Raw genomic sequence first — 16,266 nt, forward strand, 5'->3', positions numbered from 1 at the left:
CCCCTTGCAGTGCAGCTCTGGCACAGACCCACAGGGCTGTGGTAGCACCAAAACTGGAAGCAGCTGCCTTAACAGGGAGCTGTGTCCCAGATAATTAGCCCTGCTGAAACCATCTCCCTCTATGGGACATTCACTAGAAACCACTTTTGGTAGGAATAAGAGGACTGAGGGGGTTTAAAACCCTGGGTCTCACATACACAGCAGGGGCAGGGGAATAAACAACAACAAAAAAAATCCAAAACCACACAACTTATTCTCCTTTATATCTTGTTAAGGATTATTTTCTTGGTTTTTGGTTTGTTTGTTTGTTTTTTTCCTTAGTAACTTTGACTTGGAATAATATTCAGCATACACCTTCTGAAAATTCACAGGTCTCTGAAGAATGTCCAAGGAGATTTCATTTTGTTCTCTGAGTGATCCCAAACTGTAAAAAAAAACCCAAACAACTAAACCCCAGCGGTTTCCCCAAAGTAGATCTGCCCTCTAGCACTTAAAAAGAAGTAATTGCTCAGGTCCTCCAATTCCAATCAAGAAACAAATCACAAAGAATGCAGAAAGTCCAAAATAAACACACATCCTAAGAGATAAGCACACACACCGACTTCTCAACATACCTTGCAAGCACCCTAACAATTCTTATTCTCTGCTGTTGGCAGAATACAGAGTGATCTTTCTGTGTGACTGTTGTAACTTGCTCTGTAATTCTGTGCCAAAACCAGCAACGTGGTAATGACATTGAATAGGTAATTAGTAACTATTAGAGCAGTATACAAACTAGGGCGTAGTCGAGGTGCGAGCATCTGTCTAAGCCACCTGGAGGGATTTGGCTTCCTAACAAAGCACCAGAGACGGTGGTGCCTCTGTAAAAGTTTGTGTAAATCACTCGGACGGGCTATCAAAGGGTAAAACAAACCTGAATTTCATGTTAAATCCTAGCGCATGAAAAATGTGAAGTAGGAGAAAAATTTTATAGCTTTACTGGCCTTTAAAAAAAAACAACCACTAACAAAGGCACACACCCCAAAACACAACACCTTTGTGGATGGAGTCTCAAGGAAAAGGGGCCTGGGGTCCTCTTTCCTGCTAAGGGTTTTTTTAAATGTCAGGGATTTGAGATACTCTGTGGGCTTCCCCAGCTTCAAGTGACATGGGAGGACGTGGGTAAATGTATTGTATTTGTGTGTTCCACAGGGAATACACACAGCTTTTCTTTCCTGGGTGGCAGCAGCAGCCAACTCAGCCCCAGAGCCATCAGTTTTGTTTTTTTTCCCCCACTCTCTGCTACCAGCAGCTGCTGCAAGAACAGGAATTCCAGTTTATTCCTCCTCAATAGCTAATGAAATTGTCTTTGCTTCTCCCCCATTTAAACAGGGAAGAGGAAGAGATGACAAACCCTTGTGAACATAACATTTATGTGATATTAGAAGTGGTAATTGTTATGTTCCAAGAGGACTAGTAGAATATTGGTAATTTGGTGGATTTCACCATTGTTAAAGTCGTGTAAAAAACATTATTGGAAAAAAAATTCCAGAGCTGGTTCATACTGGAGAATCTTTCTGTGCTTGAAATAAGTCTGGGGACATAATATTGCTCAACGAGTAACAACAAATTAAAATACATTCATTGTTCCAATCAGATGAAGACAGCCCTCAGAGTCTCAACCTTTCCCCTTCCACAAAACTAGATGCCAAATACAGATCATACAGCCTAGACTTGATTCACAGGCATATCACTGCAGTTCTTCCACAAGCATAACCTCTGCAAGTGCATTAGAATAAGAGCAAGTAAACTGGAAATTCAGGCCTTCCCAGTTGTAGCCAAAAGATACAAGGATTCAAAGGTTGCCAAAAAAATCGAGTAGAGAGCTTCACATGGATGTGGTACAAGGGGAGGTCAGCCCTCCAGAAAGCAGGGTTGTTTGCAAAGCCTGGCAGTGAGGTTACTGGTCATGGAGTAAATAAAGCTGTAATACCCACACAGAGGTCCCCAAGGTTTTAGCTACCACTGCAAAGAGAAACACTCAAAATGCTAAGTTATCACACATATGGAAAGCTGAAGAGATTGAAGGGGGATAACAGTCTGAGCAGGTGAAATCTCTACAGATTCATAGTTCTGTGACACATGAACAAAACACTGGAGAATTCCCTAAAACAAACTCAGGGCTCATTACTCCATATAAACTGTGTAGCACTACTATTTCCTGCACCACAGATTTTAGAGTTTGTTTTGAAGTCTTTGGAGCCCAGAGGTTATTCTAAAACATACCTGAACAATCACAGCTCTACTACAGACCAAATACTGGCTTCTCACAAGTTATGTTTTAATATAGTACAAGCAATTACTCCAAAGAGTATCTAATGCAGACAGACCTGAAGAGGCCACTCTGTCCATTAACAGTTAACTCAGCAACATGTCTGTGCTTGTACCTGAGTTACCACAGCCTGGAGCAAACAGAGGGCCATTTCAATAGAGCAAAGTGAACTACACCAACACAGTTGCTAAGGACTAGCTCTGAAACACTTCAGCACTTCCCAGAGATATTGAACAGCTTCAGGTCTTCTCAAGGGCAGACAGAACTGAGAACATTACGTAGACATGGAGACTTAAATATATGTACTTAAGATATGAAAAGTATCTGCTTATCAACTCATACCCAGAAAAAGTAAAATCCTACTGCTTTTAGCTATTTCTAGCTACCTTTTTGACCTACTAACTACAGAAAGAGGCAAAAGCACAGTCAAAATGTCCTTACCTTAAGAGCTCTGCTGTGATACTATGTCTGTAAACTCCAATAAAAGTCTGTATTTCTAGCACAGCCACTGCACAGACAAACACTAGCCCTGATTCCCACCTAGGCTGAAGAAGTTTCCCCTGGCTGCCCACCTGCTCTGCATTGAGAATCAGCTGTAATTATTGGCCCCAGCTGTGAGGGCAAGAGAGGGGCTCTCCCTGATCTGTGCTGGGGAGTCAAAAGGGCCTAGAGCTGGAAGAAAAGACTGTGAGGAACAGTAGAAATGGTGCTACTGGGTTGTCTAGTTACTGGATTGCCTGCACTAAAAACAAAAAGCCTTTGGTAACAGCTGTGTTAAAGCCTGTACAGTGTGAGATGCAATGCATGAAAATGTATTGGTAGCACTGCCAGAACTACAGTTACTGTAAATCTGCTGTGGTTGTTAAATGGTCAGTGAATATCTCTTACACTAGGTTTCCTAAAAAAAGAGAGGAGCGTAATTAGTGGCAGTAAAATTATTGGTTGTGGAAAGCAAATAGGGCAGGTCCGAGCTATTGGCAGGATAATCTGCTAAAGGGAAACATCCTTTGCTATATCAGAGCTTAAAACAGGTGAAAAATAAACCAAAACTTTTCTCTAATAAGTAAATAATATTAATCAACTTCTGATTTTCAAATAACAGTAGCCCCTTGTACAGACTATGTGCTTATTAACCACGATAGACGGAAAAGAGTCAAAACACTGTCAGTTTGACAAGAAAGTTTCAGAAATGCCAACAGTGAAACAAGTAGATACATCCAGCCTACATCCTACTCATTATAGGTATATCTAAGTCTGCCAGAACAAACTGATGGCTTCTGGAGATCAGTCTGCATGAGGTATTACAATGTTGGATAACCACTTGAGCTGCTTGTGGCACCAATTACAAAATCTTAGTTACCTGTAATGGGTAGAGAGACTTTTACAGAAATATCCTAAATCAGAACGTCAGAAAAAAAGTGACTCTCAGAATACTAACAATTTCCAGGTCACTGTTCTTTATGCAAGTTCCTTCTTCAGTCCAGCTGAGAGAAAAACAAGCAACACAAACCAGGTTTGGGAGTGCAGCAAGGTGAAGGGATCGTCTGACTCCAAAAGCCAGCACAACGCTTTTATTCTGTGCCAAATCCTCAGGGGCCTCTTTAAAATTCATCAACAGACAAAAAGCTACAAAAACAAGGGGGACATGAGTTCACACTAAAAAAAACCCCACACCTCTCTCTGCTATCTCCACAGAGGTATTTTCTTCTTGCTGCCAAATGTGTTATCGTTCGAGATAACCACACAGCATTCAGGGTACTGCAACACCTCAGCAAGAAGCAAGCGTGCCTTTGCCTCACAGACAGCTCCCTTGGCACATTTCAATAGGGTTGTGGAGCTTAATGAGCTGCAAAGAGATATCATCAGGGCCACACGAAGAATCTCAAAGCCTTGAACTGAAGTTTAAATACCAACTAGCATAAAGCACTCCTCTGCTCTCTGCAAGTTTCTGTGGGAAAGTTTTGCTGTTTAAGGGAAAGACTGTTTAAAAATGGAGAGCCTACACAGAAGGCAGTGGCCAAAGTTTGTTTTGCTCTCTTCTAACTCATAGAGCTCAGCAATACTGACTGACCATACAGGCAGGCTGAGGACCACAGTCAACCTTGCTGTTAGTGATGATAGGAACTAAAGGATAAGCAGAAATATCACCAAAATCCCCTTCTTCCCTTCTTGTAAGTGAGGCTCACTTTATTTTAAAGTTCCAAAGATGCAGCTGAATTTTTCTACAAGGGCATTATTTCAGTTCATAGGCAGCTTTCCATCACAGCATGTTTTACATAAAGACATCAGCTTTTTTTTTTTTCCTACCAGAAAAAGACAAAAGAGTACAAAATTATTCTGATTACACAATGTAATAAGTCAGTAGGCCAGACAGCTTAAGCCAATTTTCCAGGGCTGCACAAAACACCATCAGAGCCAGGATCAGAACATGAGTCCTATTTTTGTTTCCTGCCCTATCTGAAAGGTTTGCTTCCTACAATATTAATAAGAAATGCCAGTTACAAAACACATTATCCTCTTTGGCAGATGGCAGATGTACAGGGATCCTTCTCTAACCAGCTGTGATGTAAAAACAGGACGTCTGTTTGAAACATCTTCAATGTTGCTTCAAATGGGCATTATACTTCTTCAACAGTCCAGAAATGTTTGGGAAAACATTATACTTGATTTCTGAGCACACTGGCAGGTATAAAATGAGGTGTTTCAATAGTCTGTTGATGTGTAAGACCTACAGGCATTTTCCAAAGGCAAGGTAGCTGGGATCCCATATGGCACAGCCTTTATAAGACACAAAAGCTTCTGCCAAAACACACTGATCTAATGGAACACCAGCAGATAAGCCATGACACCTATTACAAACCTCTGAGAAAAATAAACTGTGATCCTGTTTTTTTCCTAATTGCTTTTAGTCCACGGAGTGTTGCTCTCTGCTAGGAAAAGAAATCTGTGCCAATTCAGCTACCATTCAGAAAATCTCCCCATGCATTAAGACTGTAAAACCAGGGTTTTTTTATTATTTCCCATGCTCCAGAGCCATGACACATGGAAATCAAATGGTTTAGCATACACTAAGGATAACATGCTTAGACAGTGACAAGTAAGATCACAAGGAAGCAACCTCTCCTTCTTTTAATGTGGCTCTGAGTAAAGCCCAGAAGATTTTTCTCTCCTCTTCAACAGGAAAATATCTTCTTACTTGGTGCTGCCCACATACTCAAGGACTGGAATTACCAGGAGGGAAGGGATTCAGGAGACATAAGGCCCCTGATGTTTTTGACTCATGCTGTGTGTACAAAAAATCACCTGCTAGGGAATACCTGTACCCTGCTTTGCCTTTCTCCTGCCCACTCCTTCTGAAAGGTTCTTCCTACCCCTACTCTTTTTCTGTCAGGCATATTTTAAAATGGAAAAAATTGTCATTCCTAATTAAATTAATAAGACTTAAATGGAAATGCAGTCAGAGAAGTGTTCCTATAAAAGTAGCACATTCCTATCATAAACTTCTGCTCTCTGTGCATTTAGTGTCATCTGTTTACCTGGCTGCTTTGTCTCATGTATCACTAACTGAACTGTTAATTAGTGTCCCAGGTCTGCAAGCAGTGTGGAGCAATTTCTGCAACTGGTACCTACAGTCTGTCTGATGTATCTTTACTATTGAGGGTTGCACAACCTTGACTCCCAGTAAGCAGAACAGGTTTGGTAGATAAAGAACTTTTATGTGAAAATTGTAATCTGAAATCAACATGCTGCGTTGATAGAGGGCCTTTAAAAATGTCACTTTTCTGAAATAGAATCTAGGCTACCACACATATTCAAAATGAAAAGGAATGGTTCACTGGGAACCTATCCTGGAACAAGGCCACGAGTCACAAAAGTACTGCAGAAAGTTTATGCATGCAAGTAAGCCACAACATATCAGCTGTCTGTTGTTTCTATTGCCTGACCAACATAATAATTACACATAAGAGCACAAATTGAGGGGTTTTTAGCAGGTGTTCGTAGAACTACTTTACTTGCTATCTCCTCTGAAGTATTTAAAACCTAATGTAAACTTATGAGCCGAATTATGAATTCTGCCTTAAGATTTAGAGGAACACACAATGGTTTTACTGGTTTCACATGCTTTTTCAGAATGTCAAGAATACATAGCAACAGCTATCCTGTAATCTATTAATATTTCCTTTAAAAGCTAATTGATTCACATCTTGGAAAACATTTATAGACTATAAACTACATGACAGTTAGAAGTTATTAAACACCAGAGTAGATGTGTCCTTCTCAAGATGTACGACTGCAAATCAGATCTCACTTGCTGTCCTGTGTCTAACACAGCTGAAAAGTGCACGATATAATCACATGTTTTAGAGTAAAACACAGCATACAACTGCTCCTGTCCACAGCAGCAGCAGATGACTTATTGTTGACTGAAATGAAACACAGTCCAGGTCATATTGCCCTTCTATGAACAATGTGTTGCCCAAAAATAACGTTTCATTTTGGTTTCAAATTTCTCACCTTTCAACTCAATAATTTAAGATGAGGCACAAGTCAATGTGATCAAAGAAAGAAGGGAAGAAAAGGGGTGGTTGGCTATGGCATATTGGCCAGAAATTTTCGGAGGGGGAAGAAATAAGGGAAATTGGCTGGCAGTGGGCAAGGAGCTAGGAGCAAGAATATGTTCCTGATGATAGGAAGACAGACAGACATAAAGACAGACAAAACTTCAAGACAAAGAGAAGGGAGCAGGAAAGGGATGAGTGAGGCACGGAAGCTGAAAAGAAGCGAAAAAGTGTGAGAAAATCAGTGCAGTAAAATAAAATGACCTTTACTATTGTTCTGGCTAATTATTGCAGGCTCCAGTGTTTAATCATAAAAGATGACCAGAAGAACTAAGTACTTAAGGGTAGAACAACAGTACCAGCTGCAGAAATGTTTCACAAACAATTTCAAATGAATACAAATTGAGGCATTTCCTCAAAGCGGTATTTACATTCATAAACATGCATGTGTCTACATGGTTTCTTTGCTTCTCTAGCAGCTACAAACAGCATCATAGTTCAAAAATTCACTTTTCTGGCACGCAAAAAGTTCATGTTTCAACACGCAGAATTCCAACTTTCAGAAAACAAATTTATGATTAATCTGAAAATACATGCCCAAGATATACATCTATATTAAATCAACTATGCTTATATCAGAAAGATTTACCTTAACAATTTAATTAAGATGCTGATTTATAAGGAATTTCCCCCAAATCATTCACTAGGAATGAAAAACATCCAAAGTAGTAGTTTCTGTTCACGTAGACTTCTGAGATCATTACACTAATCATTCCCCTGAGAAGGGGAATAACTACTGACTACATCAAATATAATTTTTTCTATGTAACTAATGGTAGAGCATACCTTTGACTTTACGCTTTTCTATGTGTACCTGTATTTCACATGGGCTTCTATTTAAACTACAAAATCATCCAGGTCCATCTAACTATTTGTATATTCGTCAGTTTGTTTACAAAAATGCAGAAGACAGGCATGTTTCTTCCTCCATGATTAGAAAGAAGTAGAATATGTTGAGACATTACCCTGCCTGAGCAGCATATGGAACAACAGGCACACCAGAATGTCACCTAATAAACAAGGTCGTTTGAAGATACAAGGAGTCAGAAATGTTTCTAGGGTTTTCTCAGCTTCAAAATAAATGCTGCCTGATGATCTCAAGTTTCCAGTTGTCCTTGCTCTGTGTGGGAAGGCCAGCCAGGTGTTGAGAGTGACAGCACAGCAGGCAGGGCAGTGACCTTGCCACAACAGTCCCCCCACTGTTCAAACAAGGACAGCAAAGCAGGACCAGGGATGGGGACAGAGCTGGGCAAGAGTCCAGATTGCCAGACAGCTCTGTACCAGTGAGGCAGGTGCCAGGCCAAGCCTGGAAGCCAAAGGCCTGGGTTTAAATGCAGCTCCTGAGTCAGTGGGCAGAGGTGAAAGGCTGGAGGCTGCAGGTGAGGCTTCCCACAGCTCTTTCTCACCACTGAGTTGCTTCCAATTCTGACAGATCAACCTCACAGCTTGCCTGTTCCACAACAGCCTAAATCAAAGTTATATGGCTGTGCCACTCCAGAGGTGACCTCAAACACAGACATCTAAATGCTTGATTTAGATGCTTGATTTAGATGCAGAAGAGGCTGCAGAGGAAAATCACAGAGAGAGATGGTTTCTGACCCACCAGGGCAATCTGTGTTTGTCAGTGCCCTGACAGCAGCAAAGCTCTGAGCATAGCCTGGGAGCAGCAGAGCTTGGAAGGGCCCAACAGCTGAAGACTTGTATATCTAGTTCAGCAAATCTCTGTGAGGCAGTTTAAGGGACAGAAACAGAAGAGAAGGAAGTTTAAGATCCGCTATGATTTGTTTTTCTTCTGTGATAGACGCTCAAAGTAATGAAACCCAAATACAATCACTAACTGGATTTCGTTTACCCTGGGTCCCAAATACCAAACTGTTCCACTTGTAACCCTTTTATTCCTGCACTCTACTCAGTAACATGATCAAGAATAATGCCCCATCTCTGTACATAAACAGCAGTTTATTTGTGTCCCCAACAGAAGCATTTTCTCCCTCAGACATATTTTGCTCCTCTTTTTTTGCTCACGGATTAGCTTTTAAAACCAATGAACACTAATACTTTGTACTTAATCTTCAAAGCTTCTCAAAAATTTCAACTCTAAAGGAAGTTCCAGCATGGTATACCCCTTTTACCAATCAGGAAGTCGAAAAAGGAAGTCCATAGATTTTATGTTCACTGAACAGATGAAAAAAACCCCCTGATCCTAGTCTTCTGCTTAAATTCTCAATAAATTCAAAATTTATTTAGATCAAGATTCTCAAAAATCTAAAAGGAAATAATACAGTAGGAAATGCTTAATCATTGCCAGTTTTGTCACTGAACATCACTGGGCAACCTCCACTTTCAGTGCTAGTTTTAATAAAACTGCAACTAGGTATTTAGTTTCACTAAAAATCTGTTTAGTGTTATCTTTAGTAATTTTTAGAGGAATTAGGAAGTCAGTAATATAGCCCTAATCAGGATTCAAATTATTGCCTGTCAAATTTTTGAGTTATTTTGCAGGCAGAGAGCTGTCCTGGACTGCCTGTAGTGCCTTTCAGATGTGCACTAGAGCACTGAATATTGGCACAGTGCAGTAAGTTGTATTTTATCTTTTCTCCCCTCATGGAAAGATATCAGGCTTTGCTAACACCAACCTCAGTGATAGATAGGAAATAATATTTTTTGAAATGGAATGAAGATGCACATAACATAACATTCATCTAAGGATTCTTCCAGCTCGTTCTTTGACACGATGGTAACTTTTTCCCAAATCACACTTGTAAACCCAGGATATTCATATAGAATCAACAGCTTCTAAAATGGATATATCTCTCTCATATTTATCATAAAAGTATAAAAACTTGTCTACTTGCAATGGTAAAGCATATAAAATTGAAGAAGAAATTATATTCTCAGCTCTCTTCTAATACCTCATCTTGGCAGAAGTAGCTTGAACGGATAGAGAATGTTAAACAGTGAATTAGTCTCTAATTCCAGGAAAAAAAAGTGCTGGATCACCCAATATCACAACAAAAAAAAGCAAAGAAGTTTAAAGTTATTCTTTCTGTAAAGATTTCAGTTGTTAAAAGACATTTTAGGGATTTAATGGTTCAGCCAGCCATCTACAGTAGGTTGGACTTCAAGCCATGCTTTATGATTCCATACTTTGGAAAGGATGAAAAGTCCTCATAATGGGGCAAGCGAAAAAAGAAATAATAAACCCCCAAATTAATATGCAGACTTATGAGGATAAGAAAAAAATACTTAAGTGAGTGAAAATCAATAGGGAGAGAAGAGGTAAAGAGCAGCAAAAGTTTGATACTTTTGAATATATATACTCTCTTTTGAATATATATACTCTCTTTTGATTTACTCTTATGAGAGAAATTACTATCTTTTATTGATTTCAAATATGTTCTAAAAGATCAACAGAAAGAAAGCTATACCAGAATTTTCACTTACATTCTCTATAATGCAGTAGTTAGTTACAAAAGCAGAAATTAAGTTACAAAAAGCAACTAAAATTATAATGTTGATGTGTTTAAAGTACTTATTTTTTAATAAAATTAGCTCCAGCCAGTTCTACTACAAACTTGTTATAGAAGTTCCAGTTGAAATAAACAACTGTCAAGCAAAATGAGCTTTAAAACTCCAGGAGTATGAAGAAAGAACATTTTCACTACTTGTAGATACCTTACATTGCAAAAAAAAGTTCCAAGGAAGGTGTTTAGTGTACTTTGTTCTAAATAAGGTAAAATTTGGTGCACTTTTATGTGCTGGAATACAGTCACACATTTGGCAGATATTGCATAAGATTTCCTAAGCTAATATAATGTTTCCAGCTCCTGATAGCCAGGATAATTTTATTATTCTGTTGGTTCAACCTGCTATGTTTCAAAAAATGTTGCTGGCTATTCCTAGTCTACTTTAACTCTCAGGTGCTCAGAAAGATAGGATAGCAAACAATATTATTAGTAAATATTTTAATATTACAAATATGCCACACTGGTTTACAGGACACTTGGAACCAGTTTGGAGCCCAATGGAAGGACAAGCCATCATGGGCTAAAAGACATAAAAACATAGCAACTTTACACTTTCTCTAACTTCTTAGGTGACAAGTGTGAATAAAAATGAAGACATCTGTACTCTTATCCTCTGTTCCCCTTCCCAAAATAATTGTTTTCCTGGTATACACGTTTCTCCCAGTGGACAAAATTTTCTGCTACCTTCTATTTAACTCTTATTTCATCCAGTACTTACTCTGCATCTTAATATCCACTGCACAAAGTGCACTTGTATCATTAAATGTATCGAACATAATGGCTTTACAAATACTCAAGGAAAAGATTAAAAACTTACTGAGCTTTTTAACAGGGTTTTCTAAAAAAGCAGATTATGCACAGAAAGCCTCTCACCAGGGAACCCAGGAGAGGCCCCTGTGGTGTTTCCACACCCAGTCAATTAAAGGATTACTACTATTAAAAAACAAGTCTTTCTTTGGGACTATAGATTTAAGCGCATTATCTGAAATTGGTAGGGATCATCTTTGCTTGTAAAATGCCAGTAGGCTTACTGACATCAAATTTTGAGCTAGGCATCTTGGAGACCAGCATAAAACTTCTGAGAGGCTTCCACAGTAAGACAGAACAGATCTTATACCAGCTTCTATTAGTGCAGAATTGTAATTCCTATATTTTGAGTTGTTTTTTTGACAGGACCATTTATCAGCAAACCCCTTCCATTTTCTCTCCAGTGGCTAAGAACTTGTGTCCAAACTGGATCTCATTTCTTGTGCCTAAGGCAATTGTTCCTAAAGAAAAGGATTCATTTGGCTATCAAAACTATGTGTGCACATCACAAAATACTTTTTTTTTTCAGTTTTAATTTGAAATTGATCCAATGCTGATACTAATTAAATGTCAATAAGGTGTTCACTGTTTTTATATTATGGAGTGCTGTAACTGCTTTGGTAGCTAAAGGCCAATAGGTTGATGAAAATAAATCAGGCATGTTAAGAACAGAAGAAATATTATGGGTATTACACAGGCATAGTTGTTGTCATCACTGAGGACTAGAAAAAGGTAGAAAGTAGGTGAATATAATAGGACAGACTTTTATATAGAAAAAATGTGAAAGATAAATAACAGAGATACATGCATTTACGTGCTTCAGGCTCAGCCTCTGACCTTCATGACATCACCCAATCCACAGTAACTCTTTGGCTCATAGATTGGCCAGGCACAAACCAAAATTGCTATGAAAGAGGGTGCAATTTCTGTGTACAGCCACCTCTGGATTAAGGCTTTAGGGCTCTTGCAAACTTAATTTACTTAAGATGTATTGCAAAAGGTGACAAATATGGTTGGCATTTGGCCTTTAACTATCTACCATTCATTATTTCCTCACAAAGGTCAGAACTTAGGCTTTGTACCTAAAACTAGCTTCAAGCAAAACATCTGGGGGGGCAAAAGCTTCAGGGACTAGTTCTGCAAGCTTTTTCTGAATGCCTGAGTCCTGCACTGCCTCTTGGTTTCACAAACTTGAGTGGAGACACTCAGCAATAGTTTGTCCTAAAGATACTCCCATGGCATCAAGAAGGTAAGAGGAAAGCAAAGCAAAACAAACTAAAATAAAGGGATACCCTTTGGCCAAAGAAATCAAGCTTCAAGCACTACTCATGCAACATACCTCTCTCTCTGTTAAATGTGGCAAGTAGCTGACAGGATCAAAAGTAGTTGTGGTCTGGATGTGCCTGCATTTTGAAAAGAAAAGAAAAAAAAAGGGAGCAGATGGATGAAACAAAGTATTTAAGCAGCTTACTTGGCCGTAATACTAAATTTTTTCACTTGACCAGCAAATACTGGATTAGTTATGAGTCCTGCCATGGCAGGTGGCACCTATAGTTCTGGCAATCATAGAAAGCATTTAACTCTACCTAAAAAGTTTAGATAAAATAAAGAAGCCAATTACAAAGGCTGGGACATAGCCACCTTTGAAGCGATGTTACTACAGAAGTTTAAAAAAAATGGGATAAATGTCTGCTTAACATTACTAAAAAATAGAATGATGTGATCAGAAAGGTGCTGATTTTATACACAGAGATTAAATGTATACCTCAATGTTTATTATTATACTTAAGTTCCTTGTAGAATATATTTTGTCTGCCTTTACCCCATAGCAGGGTCATTCTACTTGTGTTTTTTAAGTCCTTTTATCTTAATTAGAGAATATAGAACCACACAGCAAGCTCTTCTCCACAGAAATACACAATGTTAATGTAAGCTAAGCAGTTAAAGTTCTATAGTAAAGTTCACTGAAAAGAAGAGGATATAAAGCAAGTAAGAGGTGGGATTTAAAATACTTCAATGACACACATAGTCTTAATACCTTTAATTTTCCTGATCAGCTCCAGACAGACAAGATCTAAAAACATTCAGGAGTTACTGGTCCTGATCATGCTGAACAGAACTGCTCATGCAAAGTGCTCAGAATCAAAGATTTGTCTAATGAGAAAATCTCAAACCTTTCTAACAGGGCAATTTTGGAAGTTTTTCATCTACAAACTGAACTGTCATTTACATGACTTCTTATCAATGTGCACAGGCAAAGCTCAGCATTTCAGAAAGCACCTGCAATACCATACTACTACCTTCACCTAATCTAAGTGAAGTCCTGAACAAATGTCTCTGGTTTTCTCAGTAGCCTTATTTGTGCAGCCAGAGTAACAAAGCAAGTCATGATGATATCCCATGATATTAATCTTGAGCAGGCCATGTGAAGCACTCTAATCACCACTCAACCTTGCTTCCTAATTAGTTCTCTATGAAGTTATTCATATGCAATCTGTTTTTCTTTGGCAAGGAGTTGTTTACAACAACCTCAAAACTTACCTGTAAAAAGATTGCTAAAATAAACTTTATCTTCTTCTGTTAGAACAAAATTGACTGAGAATCAGCTTTTAGTGGAAAACAGTCTCCAGTTAAACAATACAAGAGCTCCATCACATGAAAATTTATGCCATGAACAATAACATAACCTCTGGGAAAAAATTTTCCTTAGTGCATATGGTGCTGGCTTTTAGAAATCAAGTAAGATGCCTCAGGGTAAAAAAGACATTTCCCACCTCATTGCTTCAAGCATTTTCAGGAATAAAGGGGAATGCAATGTCACCATCTAGAAAGAAAGAATGTGTTTATAAAGTTTTGTTTAACTGACCTACAAGCATTGTTTCCACTGCTTTTATCCAATTTGTTCATGTTCCTGGCAAAAATGCAATCTAAAACGATTTCTAACTTCTCTACTTCATCCCCTGCAAAGTATAGTACCCACTTCATCTGAAAAATTAGCTTATCATTAGATCTGTGGCAATTTCCCTCACAGATGGTCTTTCTTTATCTTTTCAATTCCTTAATTGGATCTTTATTTTGCAGCAATCAAGCTTAATAAAGGTCCATTTCACAAGATATCCTTCTTACAGTTATCACATGGTCTACAAATGTAGTTTTCAATTCCAAACATTCTTTAAGGAATGTTTCTTTAAATATTGTAAATTTATACCTAAACACTTTCTAATTCAGTTTTGCATAGTCTCAGAATACAATAAAAACTTTGCAGATTGCTTTTTTTAATAATTACACAAATGGGAATGTTTATGGACAGCCTTTATCTCACCATTTTTGCCAAGTTTTCCTTACTATTTACTTTTCATACTAATTCTTCACCCAATACTTATCTGCATATTTCAATTTCAAATTAATTTTCCTATAGACCTCTGCACAATTAGAAGTTATCAGAAATCAGTGACATATAGTAATGTTATACACTTGCAAATTAAACACATCAAAATTTGCTCTGCTACAGTAGTGATTAACCATATTACAAAATTAGTTTCTATGATTATTTTCTCCAGACTAAACAGAAATCTCAACTAAATTGCTTAAGAGAAGTTCAATACAATTCACTCTTCAAAATTATATCAGAAGGGAAAGTCAAGGTTTACTGCATCTGGGAAATAATTTCTTGGATTATGCTGACATTGATTAGAAAGAGAAATAAGTATTTGGGAATCACAGAACCACAGAATGCATAAATTTGGAAGGAACCCCAGTGGGTCACCTGGTCCAATCTCCCTGCTCAAACAGGATTAAAAACTAAAAGAAACAGAATCTAGGAAGTTGCCATCACCCTATTCGGGAAATTTACTTGGAGTACTTCAATACATTGTTATTTTTTGGTAGTATATGTGCTTCTAACAAAAATACTGCTGTTTCCTGTAATAATGTAATCTCCTTCATGATCCCCAAGAGACCACAGTTTCCTTCTCCCAGCTTGTGATGAAGATAATAAGAAATTTTTCATAGCAATCTAGGGCTGCAAACTACTTCCTTCCAGAAGCCTCCCATATTATCACTTCCAAAGCTGTGTAACCTACTAAGTTCTAATAGGATTAACTTGGTATCAACTGTAACATGAACTAATGGACATGTAATGAAGTAGCTCAAAGCCACTGTGATACATAAGTAGATAACTGGATAAGTTTCCCTTCCAGTCGCTCATCACCCAAACATTTTGCTTTTTTCTAAATTGTTTGATTTCACAGACAAACAGAAACTGGGGAGAGGAACCTAGAAATTTGTGAAATCTGAAAATTATGTAAAACCAATACGACCTGCTTATACTTCTTTGGAAATTCTATCAGTTGACTATCCTAGCCATTATACACTTCTAGATCATTGAAAATATGACCCTATTTCTCATTCTCAGATGAGATTTATGCCAGATTCCTCAAAAGAAGGGCTTCAGTATTGCTCTATTGAATACTGCAATGCCTGCCTGTGTGTGCAACGCAATGGAAAGTGTCCTGCAATGTAATGGGAATCAGCACTTGGACCTGCACCAAAATCTTGGGCGAGGCAAAGCACCTCACAAAGACAGATAGATGATATTCAGGGAATTTGGGTGTCTGTTGTTTTTAAGCTGTTAGTAGAGCAGTAGTTTTGAGAATCTCAGAGGAATCTAAAATTAGCCTAAAGTATCTAAATAATAATTAAATTCTTATGCTATGCTAGCATGCATGTGGAAAAACACCATAATCATATCTGAAAAAAACCTTATTACTCCTACACACACACAAAAATACTACTATCAACTCACCATCAAGAAAAATCACATTAGATGGACTGATAGGGAGGAGACAACATTCAGTTACAACATTCTCCTCGTGAGCTTTAGTATATAATATTGTAATGGATAAGTTTTACTTAGGGCATGTGACTACAGTGTCTTTAATAAGAGTCATGTTTAGTACTGGTTGAACTTAGTGCCGTTTAGTGGTAGCCAAGAATTCTCACA

The 16,266-nt window shown here is 38.1% G+C and overlaps 1 long non-coding RNA gene across 1 annotated transcript in view; it reads right to left on the minus strand.

Annotated features, from left to right (window-relative positions):
• Positions 1–302: 302 nt before the first annotated feature.
• LOC127478349 (uncharacterized) overlaps positions 303–16,266 on the minus strand; it is a 28,996-nt gene continuing 13,032 nt past the window's right edge. Inside the window, exons 2-3 of the long non-coding RNA XR_007907198.1 lie at positions 12,604–12,667; positions 303–424 (exon numbers count right to left, since the gene is read on the minus strand). This is a non-coding gene — a long non-coding RNA (uncharacterized LOC127478349). The remainder of the gene's footprint in view (positions 425–12,603; positions 12,668–16,266) is intronic.

The sequence above is a fragment of the Manacus candei genome, unplaced genomic scaffold, assembly GCF_025592945.1.
Source record: "Manacus candei isolate 608988 ecotype Guabito, Panama unplaced genomic scaffold, ASM2559294v1 h1tg000060l, whole genome shotgun sequence".
NCBI classification, from domain to species: Eukaryota; Metazoa; Chordata; class Aves; order Passeriformes; family Pipridae; genus Manacus; species Manacus candei.